Source organism: Myripristis murdjan, chromosome 3 (genome assembly GCF_902150065.1).
Source record: "Myripristis murdjan chromosome 3, fMyrMur1.1, whole genome shotgun sequence".
In the NCBI taxonomy this organism is placed as follows: Eukaryota; Metazoa; Chordata; class Actinopteri; order Holocentriformes; family Holocentridae; genus Myripristis; species Myripristis murdjan.
The window spans coordinates 14679481-14692867 of record NC_043982.1 but is presented as its reverse complement, the minus strand read 5'-3'; the positions used below and the strand labels follow the sequence as shown (position 1 = coordinate 14692867).

The following is a 13387-nucleotide window of genomic DNA, read 5'->3' as shown; positions in this document are numbered from 1 at the left end:
GCTCATCAGTGACCTTTAAGGCATAAGATAAGATCTTTAGAAACTGGCCATTATTAAACTCAAGCTTGACTATTATCAGATCATTTACAGGAAACCTTCAATTTCTATCTGAAAGACACATGACTGAACAGCTGATGGCCGGAGAACTGCCTAAAAATAACACATGCTCTGTTATTCATTGAGTGATGATGGAGGAATAAACCATAACGTTCAGTTCAGACAAATGAACTGCAAACTGTGCATGTTCATGGCTAAGGGGCAATGAGCTTTGTTGAGAAAGTGAAAAACAGAATCTAAAGCAACAGAATCTAAAGGCAGACTCAGAAAGATATGGCCAAGTCTCTCTCTCTCTCTCTCTCTCTCTCTCTCTCTCTCTCTCTCTCTCTCTCTCTCTCTCTCAGAGATCAGAGTATGTTTGGGAGAAAACGAGGGGACAGGGTGGATGAGAGAATTCTTGTTGGTAAAAAAAGAAAGGAGAAGAGTGGCTGAGTCTGCCCCTTGTCGCTGTCTTTCCAAGACAGGAGCAGGGAGGGGAGGAGCTGAGTGAGCGTGAGAGAGGGAGAGGGCGCAAATGGGTGATGGAGTTTCAGGCACAGAGAGCACAGAGGCAAAGCTGGCGAGGTCACACTCCAGTGCGTGAGTGACAGTGTTTGGCTGGGCGTCACATCACGGGGCTGTCTTATGGCGTATACAGGTCACATGACTGCTCAGTGTGAGGGTCAGGTAGAAACACACTCACAGACACACACACACACACACATACACAAACACATACACAAAAGCAACAACAGCGTCCAACAGCACTTCAATTTGCCATTTTCAAAGATTGCTGTGACTCAGTGTGTAGAGTGCCAACGTCTATATCACCAAAACAATACTTTTCTGTCACTTAGTCATCGTTACAAAAAATGACTAATTCAGCTAAGCAACTGATTTTTGCAGAGACCAGGAATCTGATCTAATTTAGTCATACGCCATCACTGGCAGTTAAAGGCCTCAGGGGTCTCAGTAGTTTGTATAATGGAATGTTTCTCAAATTGTAACAACCTTCTACTATTAAAAAAAAAAAAAACTCTAAGCTGAGTTGCACCAACAATGATTGATTTAATCTAAGATTAGTTTGAATCAGAGTTTAGTAAAACTGTGTAAAATGAGGGAATAGAGGTTTCAAATAATTAAGCAGACCTCTGCAATCAAAAACTAATCCTCGTGTAGTGATTTAAACTGACATTAAATAATTAGAGTTAGATGCTTGTGAGAGGTGCCTAATGCTGATCCAGCATCTCTTTAAATATATCATTATGAATAGCATTTTCTTGTTTCTTTTTTCTTCTAATTTTCTGCTAGTTTTTTTCATCAAATTTCTAGTAATTTCCCTGCAATATTCAAGCTATATTTTTGCAAAATTTCTAGCAATGTTCTAAATTAATTCTAATCTAAGTTTTGGTGACTTTGTTGCTAATTTTCTGACTATATATATATATAGGGAGAGTGGGGTAAATAGTGCCAATTTTTACTTAAAGTGCCTTTAAAGCGAGGGATTACAGTAATGCCTCCAACTAAAATATGCACATATAGTTTAAGATGTTGTGCATCCCTGGGAACAATCACTTTGGATCTTATACAAACTGTTTGAGAAATATAGCTTTCAAAAAAAAAAAAAAGTGGTTTTGTGGCACAACTTGCCCCCGGTGTGGGGTAAATTGTGCCATTAGAGAGAATACACTGGGGTAAATTGTGCCATTGATAATTGAAGTAAAACAGATCATTTTAATCTCACAAATGATAATGCTATATAAAAGCAAAACAAATTCAATACAAAATTATTTATTTAACATTTATTTATTATTTTAACAAGATCACAGGCCACTTTTCTATAACAAGGCCTAGCACCACATGAACACATACCCAGAACAAAATAAAAAGTCCAAAATGAGCACCTGCAAATAATCTTCATCTGAATCTGAATAGTTTTAATGATCAAAGGTAAGAAAATAATGTACAATAACAATAAAATACAATAAAGTAATATATAGTATATAATCACAAGTTGTGCCACTGGCACAAATTACCCCAAGGCCCTTTGGCACAAATTACCCCAAGCCCACCATTTTGAAAAAAATGCATCCCCCAGCTGTTTTGAGCTAACATCATGCTAACTGTATAGACTCATGGTGTAGCTTACTAAAGTACTAAAACCTGTGTGAACTGTTTTCAGAGTTTTCTATAATTGTTCAAACACAGCAATCAAAAAACCTTGATCATAGAAATTTTACTTTGGAGGGCAAAAAAATGTTTTTTGAACTTAAATGTGCTTACCTCTCAAGCCATGTGTCTCCCTTCTTTGAAGGATGAGTCAAATGGATGCCTCTTCAAAAATATGTGGTCACATGACCAACTTCTTCTATGGTTTTCTAGATAACAGGGGTGACACTACTTGCCCCTTGGCACAAATTACCCCACTCTCCCCTATATATATATATATATATATATATATATATATATATATATATATATATATATATATATATATATAGATTTTTTTTTTTTTTTTTCATTTTTAATTTTCCTGTCATCTTCTGGTAAATCTCTTGTAACTGCTATCTATCTTACAAATTTTGGGGTCTTGTCTTTGCTGATGGCTTTTTTCCCATGTTTTTGAAAAAAATCAAATGAATTAAAGTTTTGGTGCAAAAGAGTTAAATTTAATCTAGTTTTAGGACAAAAACCATCATTCAATTTAGTTTAAAATAATCCTTGTTGGTGCATCCCACTCTTAGAGCCATCACAGAATGTACAGATTAGGCTTCCTCCACATTAGACGCCCATTCTTCCTTGCCCTGAACGTGATGTGTTATGATTGAAGATGGTTGTAGAGGCCTACCTTCATGACTGGCATTGAATAGTGCTAGTTTTCTATAGTTATAGGTATGTTTCACACCAGTAAAAAAGGAAAGCTATACTCTTAACTGATTGCCTGAGGTTTCTGCTGTAGCAGATTTGAAGTTGTCTTATTTTATCAGACCACTAGATGGAGCTACATGTGGCATCTGTCAGACTGAGGCAGTTTTATAAGCTGCCTGACATCATCTTTTAGCACCAAAGTTTCACAAGACCTCTTCTGTGCCCGTTAAATATGATAACTATGGGTGGAACTGAGGAAAGGCTATTAGGGACATTGAAAGGCAGAATTTTCCACATGTGATTAGTAAATGAGCTGCCATACCTCTTTAACCTTTACAGTCTCCAGGAAATGGTTGGAATGACAGCTCAGCTATGCCACTTCTTATGTCCAATTACCCTGCACCAGACTCCCTGAAAAATGGCTGACCTTTAGCACCTCTGACAGAGACACGAAGTGAAGAGTGACCCTCTGGTGTGTGTGTGTGTGTGTGTGTGTGTGTGTGGCTGATAGAGAGATAGAGATAGAGCACTCAATCTCTTCTTCACTCTGATACAAAATTGACTAAAAATATGTTTGTGACACATGTTTTTGACATATGATGTACTGTAATTAACTTTGTACACAGAATACACAAACATTAGTGACACAATACACAATATAACCTTACAGGTTGAATGCAACTGTGGAGTCAGAGTACTGTAGTTCATGATCGTAAATACACATGAGGAAAGGAATCGTCTTTAAGCCTAAGTAGCCACTGAGTAAGTTGTTAGGGATAGTCTTGCACTTTTCTGTACTTATTTGAGCAAAACATAAATAAATAAATAAAATAAATAAATAAATAAATAAAAATAAATAAAATAAAACAAAGTAAAAAATAAATCTATGCACACATGATTAAAATCATTTTTGCTCATATTTAATAACTTTTCAGTGGGGACACCTGGGTAAATGTTAACTTAACATGATATGCTTTCAATGCCTGTACACATATTGCACCCACAGGAGTTTCTTTGGGGTCAGTTTTGTTTTAAGGAGGAAAAATAGGACAACATTTAAAATCCTCAAACATACAGACACATACAGTAGATGCACCACTATCTCTGCCAGATTCTTTGAGACTGAAAAACCCTGAAAAGCTGCTCTTCTGCATTAAAGAACTGTACAAGCTGAATCTTTCTCCAGCAATCTGCTGCTCCATTTCCTGTCCACTAGATGTCCCTCACACTCAAGCCAACTTTCTGTGTGGTTGACTTTGCAATGCTTCATTTACTATGAAGCATTAACTTGGTCCATGAGTAGGACCATGGGTACTGAGTGTCCAAAAGCAATGAAAACACAGACAAAGTCTGCACAGCAGCTGAGAGTTCTTCACTCTAAGTCATCAGGCCTGTTCACACTGCATGTGGGGGCTGCCCCCATCAACAGGAGCTCACGTGTGGACTTTGCTCTTTGCTCTAGAGGAGAATCTGTCGCTTCTCCCACCAGCTGTTTTGAGAAATCTTCTCCTGCTGCCTGCCCAACGACACAGAGAGAGACCTCAGTGTCAGCCAGGCAGGAGGTCAGCAGCTTCAGCAGGGAAACATCCTGGACAGGTTGCCAGTTCATCAGGGCCACCATTTGATTATTTTAGAGTCAAATCACCTCTTAACCCTTATATGGTATTCATTTTTTGTTACACAGGGAGTCCTGCTGGGTCTGGTGGACCCATTGCATTTGGGGCTTTTAATTTAACATAATCAAACCTTTTTTTGTTAAAATACTCAGCAGATTTTTACTTCATCCCAATTGCAAGTAATATAAACAATACATATGTTGGATAGAAATAACACTCATTTTTTTTGTTAAAATGCAACAAAATAAGAAAATCTATCATAAAACAGGCATAACTAGAAAATAATCAGCAAATATACAAATGAAGGCAGTTTTTTCATAACTAGTGTTTTATTTGAATTTCATTAGAAATGTAACTTAACATTTACACATAAAATCTGTCTGAACAACACATTAGCCCAATTGAACATGACCATTTCATACCAGACTATGCCATACAATAGGTGCAGAGATTCACTGTGTGTGCATTGCAAATGTACTTCTTGCACTGGGTGCATGTATAGTGTTTTTCTGTCCATCTTGGGTCCACACACCTCACAGCGCTTCTTTTTGTTACTGGCCACAATCTAGAATAATGAAAAGATAAAGATCTTTACTAACACTCGTCACATTGGCAGCTATGCGGGGTGGTTAATTTCTTGAAAACGAAGACCATTCAATTCTGCCATTTCTTGACATCCATATGTTGTCATTTGCAAGCTGCTCACCAGCTGGCCCTGGGGCTGGCTGCTGGTCCTGAGGTACGCTTGCGTTTGGGAGGCGGCTGACGGGCTGATCCTGGCCTCTCATGGGTTGGTCCTGGGCCCGGTTGCTCGTGGGCTGGTCCTGGGCCTGGTTGCTCATGGGTTGGTCCAGGCTGCTCACATCATCCTGGTTTGTTGACCCTCTTTTACGCTTCTGAGTTGGCTGGTACTCATCCTCAGAAATGTGATCCTCACATTCTGAAACATCTTCCTCTGCATCATCATCAACACCTTCTCTCTCTTCCAATATCAGTTGTAAGGCAGTCTGAACAGAAAATTGCTTTGCCATCTTGATCAGTTGTGGTATGGCACCACACTGACAGCGATATCTATAGTGTCAGGTCCCCGAGATTGGTTCCCGCAAGACAGAGGGTGAAATGTGTGGGAATGTGGGTGCAGTTAGTGTTGGGTACTCCAATTTTGTAACAACGTTGCAACCTTGTGCGGGAACAGGTACACCCACAGTGTGCACGTGGGGGGGGTGTCATTGAAAATTTTTTCTGATTTATGTTCCTCACACAAAATGACCCAAGGCCAATAAATATTAGTTTGAAAAAATAATTATTTGTATCATTTTTCTTAAGCTAAAAACTGAAAACAGGTCCCACAGACCTGAATACCTTATAAGGGCTAAAGACCTTTTTTTTTCATGCTGACCCTGTAACAGGTGATTTACAGAAGCAAGCTCACAGTCACAAATCTAGTGAAAACAGCCCGTAACATGAAGGACAGTTCAAACTAGAAATAGATCATGAGTTTGAACCCTCAAAGCAAGATGAAGTAACTTGTTAAGACAGGTAACCTTTCAAGGGTGACTTTGAGCACACGCTCGAAATCATCCAAAATCACATTTCTAACAGCAACTACAACTTCCTCAACCTACTCTGACCACGAACTCCATGACCATTCTCTGTACAAAATACACTGTTTCTTAAATAAATCCTTGACTCACGCAGTCCTAAACTACAGTCGGGCTGCATTTCTACACTTCTTCACTCACCTTATCGCCTTCCCCCAGTGGAATTTACTGAGTGGAATTTACTACACACCTTCAAACATATTTTGCTTCTGATGTAAGTCATATTAATCTTGTAACCATTCAGAAACAAAGAGCATTTCTGAGAGACAATATATATGTTACTGTATCTCACGCAGGCACGCCAAAGAGTGCAGAAACAATACAAACAATAATAATAATAGTAACAATTGATATTATTTATTATTATTATTGTAGTTGTAGTAGTAGTAGCAGTAGCAGCATTGTTATAATTATCATTATTATAGTAATAGTAGTAGTAGTAGTTGTACCAGGCTTTTGTTAGTGTATTATTAATATTCTGAAAGCTGATTTAAATTTAGTCCAGCTGTTCATTCATTCATTCATTCATTCATTCATTCATTCATTCCTGGGCCACACTTCTTCAGCAGCCTATTGAAGGCCTTTTCTTCAGGCCTTGGGAGAAATCTGAGAATTACAGTTACCAATAAAACTCCCCAAAAACCCCGCTTTAGGAGGGAAAATGAGAGCCATCTGGGAATAACAGTTACCAATAAAACTCCCCAAAAACCCCACTTTAAGAGGGAAAAAATGGGAGTGGTCTGGAGGACGACACAGAGAGGATATACTACCTGAGGTGTTGTACGTCCCACGAAGCGTCGAGTAGCTAGGCCTAGCTATAATCCTTTGATTTGAACTACACTTAGTTACTTAGATGTTTCATACTGATTCAACTAGCTGTAGCATAAGTAGGCCAGGAACAGAGGCAGACACACAGTGCTGCACTTTGCTCCAGGAGCTGCCACTGGGATGTTGGATCAGTCTGGAACAACAAATCTTCGCAAAACTACTCCTATATATAACCTCCGTTTGCCGACGTCACAGCGATCTTTGACTTTGACGTCAGAGAGAGTGACACTTGTACTGGAGTAGCAGTTTGGAGCACTTTGTGGCTTTCTGACGTCTCTCTTTGTAATGTCTGTGGCTTTGTTTTGTTTTGTTTTTTCACAGATTATCTCTCTGGTGTGCAGCTGTCAGGACATGGTGACAGCTGAAACAAATGAGACAAAAAGTTAATTTTTACAGATTTTCTACTGCAACTTGAAGCAAAATTAAAATTAATGACTTTGAAAATTTCTTGAAAAGTGCAAATGCAAGAAACAGTTAAGTTACAGTGATGGAGAAAATTAATGAGTTGCATGCAGCCATGGCTCCATTTGTGACATTACCATACCTTCTTTAAACTATCTACAATTTTTTTTTTTTTTTTTACCCTGTGAATCATATAGCCTCTTACTGTGAATGTACAGTTGTATGCAATTACATAGATGTCTGAAATATATGAGTACTTTTCAATATAACTGGATGCAGCAAAAAAACAACACAGATATTACAAAAGAAATCAAACCACTTTTTGTGTTGTAATACTTCTGTTTATTTCAACATTTTAAAATACATTAATGATTACCATCATCAGCAGTCTGATCTGGTCCAGTGTGACATGAAAAACAGCATGCATACATTCACACATTCACACAGGGAACAATTTGAACACAAGGCACCTACAAAGATACACACACACACACACACACACACACACACACACACACACACATTCAGTCAGGTCTATGAATACAATATATGAAAAATCATGCAAATTGTATAAAGTCCATAACAGCTTTTCAAAGGCAGGACATGAAAAGAGTCACAGCCAATTATTTGACATTTATCCCAAACTAAGCCATAGTGTTAGAAAATGCCAAAAGCCATGGGTCAATGTTTCCAGAACATGTCAAAGCACAAACACTGACCCAGAAATAATGAGCCATGTCTTCTTAAGAGCTTGGCATTATGAATTTAGTTTTCTTCACTATGCAACTGTCACACTGAGGAGAAGTTTTACCCTTCAGCTACAGCCTAAGCAGCCAGCTAACACATTTAATATTATTGGTATTTTGCATTGCCAGCACATTTACTATTATGCACTGAAAACAACAGGAACCATGGGAGTGTCTAATAAATTATCTTTATCCCAGCATCAGTGTTGGCTGCAGTCAGAAATACTGAAGGGTGGAAATCCCATTTACAGGAATTATCTCTGTAAAAAACAAAACTGAGCTCTGATCAGTATTCGTACATTGTTTTACATATTTTCTAAACATGGACTAACAACACCACACCTTCAGTGGCCTGGACAGCAACTTGGTCAACAATAGGGCTTTAAATGTCTGAACTGAGCTGTGCTGGATTCATTTGACCAGACACTTAAACAGCAGCACCTGAAACTTAAATGTGGACCCATCGCTTGTAAAGACAGAAAAATCCAGTGCTTCTCATGACTGAAAAGGTTTTCATTTTCTAATATTTGATCTCGCTGAGTTGACCTTAATTTATTTCATCCAAAAAAAAAAAAAAAAAAAAAAAAAAAAAAAAACCTAAGAGGTTGACATGATACTTTGAAGAAAAGAAACATGAAGCGATCGTGTTTGAGTTCAGCTCCTCGTTGGCCTGTGTCGTTCATCAGGGACATGGATGGTATCTGTAGCGAGTGCAACAGAAATAATTGTGTACATACTGCACATACAGGAACACAAAATCATGACTAAACACTGATTCTTGGGAATTTGGATAAAACAGGCTTTAATTTTGAAAAAAAAAAAGTGAGTTAAATTACAAAATCTGAAGGTATATCGTTATAGGCCAAGGTCTTGGCTGTTCAGCGATGTACCGGGGCAACCTCCTAATTTTGCATTTTTTTCATAAAATAGGCATTTTTCCAGTTATTAGGCTACTTTGTTTTTGTCAACACCGTCACTGTAATGTTTTTTTTTATTTGAAAAACATGTTTTTGTATTAAAAGAGACTAATACTTAAATAATTCAACAGCACCAAAGAAACATATTGTAAGCATATTCATTTAAAACAAATATAACTGCCTCTGACGGTGGTGACACTAACCTGACGGGGGTGACAGTGGCCTCATTACAATATACATTTCCAAAATTTATACCACTCAAGTCAATGGCTTCTTGCTTAACAACTTTATTTAACTATTTGGTACAAAAAATAACAATCCTGAGCACTGTTATAAGCATTTTGTCAGACTTCAGTCATCACCGTCACACAGAAAACCTGACGGTGGTGACGTCTGACGGTGGTGACAAAAACCTGCTCTTTCACATGATAACCATGAGTTGTTCACATTAGCCAGCTTGTTTCCCTCCTGTTGCTACCTACATCAGACCTCTTCTTAAAAAGTATACATTTATTCCATAATCTAATATTTTTTATACAAAAGTGACGGTGTTGACATGTTATGGTTGTGACAGTAGCAGTGTCCAAAAATATGAAGAGATTTAAGAGAAATTAGCAAACTTCCAGGAGCCTGAGTGGTCTTGAAGCATGCAGTAGCTGAAAGTTTGAAAAGGGGTCCTCAGGCATGTAACTGACCTTGTAGTTTTTTTTTATTATTATTTTTTTAAATAAATATCTGACGGTGGTGACGAATATGTGGGACACATTTTGAGCAACCACAAAATAATAGTAAATATTGTTCAAAACCCATCATTTGTAGTTTTTAATACATATTATGATGTACTCTTTCATGTGGTAAATATATTATTCAATGAAATTATTACTTTTTGTTGTTTTAATCAAGTTGAAATGATTATCTCCTATCTGAGGACAACTGGTTTTGTAGGCCATGGGCCAACATATAATCATTAAATTAATACAAATTAAAAATAAACCTATAAAAGAACTTTACAAATGTGCAAAGGACCCCCTGATTATGCCCTTGATCCTTTTTGTTCATTAAAATGCTGTAAATTTCCAACAGAAATAGCATTTTTCTTAGTGAGACATGATTTATCCAAATTCCCAAGAATCAGTGTAAAAACAGTCTATTGCTTCGCAGCTACCACTTGTGGCCATCCTGTGTTGGACGATTTGTGTCACCAAATGAATTCAAATGCAGCTGAGGAGACGCCGAACTGCAGTGTACTCCTTACTGGCATTTAGCTGAATTCATCTGGGGACATTACATCAAGTTACATATTGTATATCCTTACACATAATGCAGCACACACACACACATACACACATTTACATACGAGAACTGCCTCCTAACCTGTCTACCCAATCAGCCATTAAATGGAAAACTGCCATGGAGACACAAAGTTCGTTGAGAGAGCAAGACAGAATCATTACATACATGATTAACATCATTTTGCTCATATTTACTGACTTTTCAATGGGGACAACTGGGCAAACATTAAATTAACATGATGATATATTTTCAATATCCTGTAGACATGTTTTACCCATAGGAGTTTCTTTGGGGTCAGTTTGTTTTGTAAAACACAGAATAAATAGCAACATTTTACACACGTTTGTTCACATTAGTTTTATTTTAGACAACATTGAGGGAACCATAAAATGCCATTTAAAATCCTCAAACATACAGACACATACAGTAGATGCACCACTATCTCTGCCAGATTCTTTGAGACTGAAAAACCCTGAAAAGCAGCTCTTCTGCATTAAAGAACTGTACAAGCTGAATCTGTCTCCAGCAATCTGCTGCTCCATTTCCTGTCCACTAGATGTCCCTCACACTCAAGCCAACTTTCTGTGTGGTTGACTTTGCAATGCTTCGTTTACTATGAAGCATTAAATTGGTCCATGAGTAGGACCATGGGTACTGAGTGTCAAAAAGCAATGAAAACACAGACAAAGTCTGCACAGCAGCTGAGAGTTCTTCACTCTAAGTCATCAGGCCTGTTCACACTGCATTTGGGGGCTGCCCTCATCAACAGGAGCTCACATGTGGACTTTGCTCTTGGCTCTAGAGGAGAATCTGTCACTTCTCCCACCAGCTGTTTTGAGAAATCTTCTCCTGCTGCCTGCCCAACGACGCAGAGAGAGACCTCAGTGTCAGCCAGGCAGGAGGTCAGGTCCTGCCGCACTGCATTGATGGCAACAGCTTCAGCAGGGAAACATCCTGGACAGGTTGCCAGTTCATCAGGGCCACCATTTGATTATTTTAGAGTCAAATCACCTCTTAAAGACCCTTTCTCATGCTGACCCTGTAACAGGTGATTTACAGAAGCAAGCTCACAAATCTAGTGAAAACAGCTCCTAACATAAAGGACTGTTGTGAAGAGCAGGCACAGAGGAGGAGCTGATAATAGGAGGATCAGGAAGTAGGAGGAGTTTTGAGGTAGCAGAGGTGATAAATTGGACTGAGCACAGGTGTGGGCCCTTTTCCCACTCTCTTGCAGCAGATCCCTGCAATCCACTGGCAGCAATTGTTTGTCTGCGTGACCATGTGAGTTTCTTTGTTAATATATCCATGCTTAAGTGAGTTAAATAGCTGGAATGTTTAATTCTTAGTTAAATTAATTCAAGTTAATTCAAGTTAAATTCTTGTATTGTTTATTCGGATAATGGATATTGATATTTGTGTTGCATATCGTTTCATGTATGCTTATACATAGTTTCTGTCTGTTTAGATAAACCAGCACTGATTGTTGTCAGCCTCCATTCCTCTGATGCATCTGCCAAACTAAAGAAAAGAAGTAAATAAAGCACAGTTGGAATGGACTCATTGAGTGTCTCATTGTGCCTGACCGCACAGCCATAGTGTTTGCTAAAGTCCTGGAAATCAGCCTACCTTCAATACAGCCCTACAGTACAAGTATTTTATATGGTCCTTCGAGCCGGATCTGACAAATGCTATGGATGGAGCACCAAGAAAATCAAACAGACAACCTCAACCCCCCGCTCATTTAGCTGACTATAGTACACAGTATATTGGTTATAGTTATGCAACATCCCTGTCTGGCCAACCACATGCCGCTCCACAAGGCCAAGGAGTAGCTGGAGCAGCTCCGTCTCATTATCAGACTAAGGAAAGCCAACTAACAACCTCTCAACCTCCTCAAAGGGAGTTAGTAAACATACAAAATGATGTTGATGAGCTTCGCAAAATGATGATTCAGCTTACAGCTTCTGTGCAAGCTTTAACCAACCGGCAGAATGCCACAGACTCTCCCTCCAATTATACTACCTCAGCTGAGGCCTCTACTCATGCTTCTGCACCCCCAACAACCATCCTACTCATGAGCATGACCGCTCTTGTCAAGTTGGTCAGTCTTTAGTGGAGGAACTTTGCCATTGCTTGAAGCAACACGAATTGCAAGCCACACATCCCCACCATGGGCTTCAATCTCCTCCTGCTCCAAGCCGTACATCTCTCCCTCCACCACCTAAGTCCTTGTTGCCTACACCAGAGCCTCCACCTCAACCATCTGGGTCCCACTCTCTCATCGAGCCTTCCAAACCTCAGACTTGCACTCAGACCTGGGGCCCATTAGATATACAGAGTTTAAACCCCTCTGCCCACCACCTAGAATATCTTGCTGCCTCCAATGTAGCACCTTCACTTAACCTGATGGATCCTGCAGTACCACACACCTCCATTCCTACATCCCAAGCCAATGTACCATTAGGATTAGTTGAGGCTGCACTTCCTACTTCCTCTTTTGGTAATGCCTCTTCACATGCGCCTCCCTCTATGTTTAAGGTGCCTCAATTGGAGGATCCCCCCGCACAGGTTAGCTCCTTACCACAACCGGGGAGGCTTTCCGTCCCTACTCCTACCTCATATGGAGTTTCAGCACCAAGCCTTCCCCCACCTGATGCCTCCTTAACCTCCTATGTAGCACCCCCTGCTTCGACACAACCTGCAGCACAGCCTACTGTGGTGATGGAGCCCTCCAACTGGCAGCCTTCTTACCTGAGGGCCCCATTAGAGTTCTCATCGGGCCTGAAAATTAAGACCCGACCCGACCCGGGCCGGACTGGGCCAGCCCGAGGCCCGACCCGACCCGACTAATTAGCCGAACTTTAGGCCCAACAGCCCGATAAAGCCCGAGAAAAAAAAAAAAAATCGCCAAATTCGCCATTATTTAGCAGAGCCGGTCAGCCGCGGCACCGGGGCACCATCAGTCGGTATCAGGCGAGCCGGCCGCGGCACCGGCCAGCATCAGGCAGCTCACCTGTCAGATCCGGCAGACCTGACGGGTGGGCGCGGTATCAGACGGTGCCGCGGCTGGCCCGCCTGAT

At 39.8% G+C, this 13387-nt stretch overlaps 1 long non-coding RNA gene across 1 annotated transcript; it reads left to right on the top strand.

Annotated features, from left to right (window-relative positions):
- The first annotated feature begins 11418 nt into the window (after positions 1-11418).
- Positions 11419-11863, top strand: LOC115356888 (uncharacterized). Its single transcript, XR_003928037.1, has 2 exons — positions 11419-11588; positions 11773-11863. It is a non-coding gene; the product is annotated as an uncharacterized LOC115356888 (long non-coding RNA).
- Positions 11864-13387: the final 1524 nt, after the last annotated feature.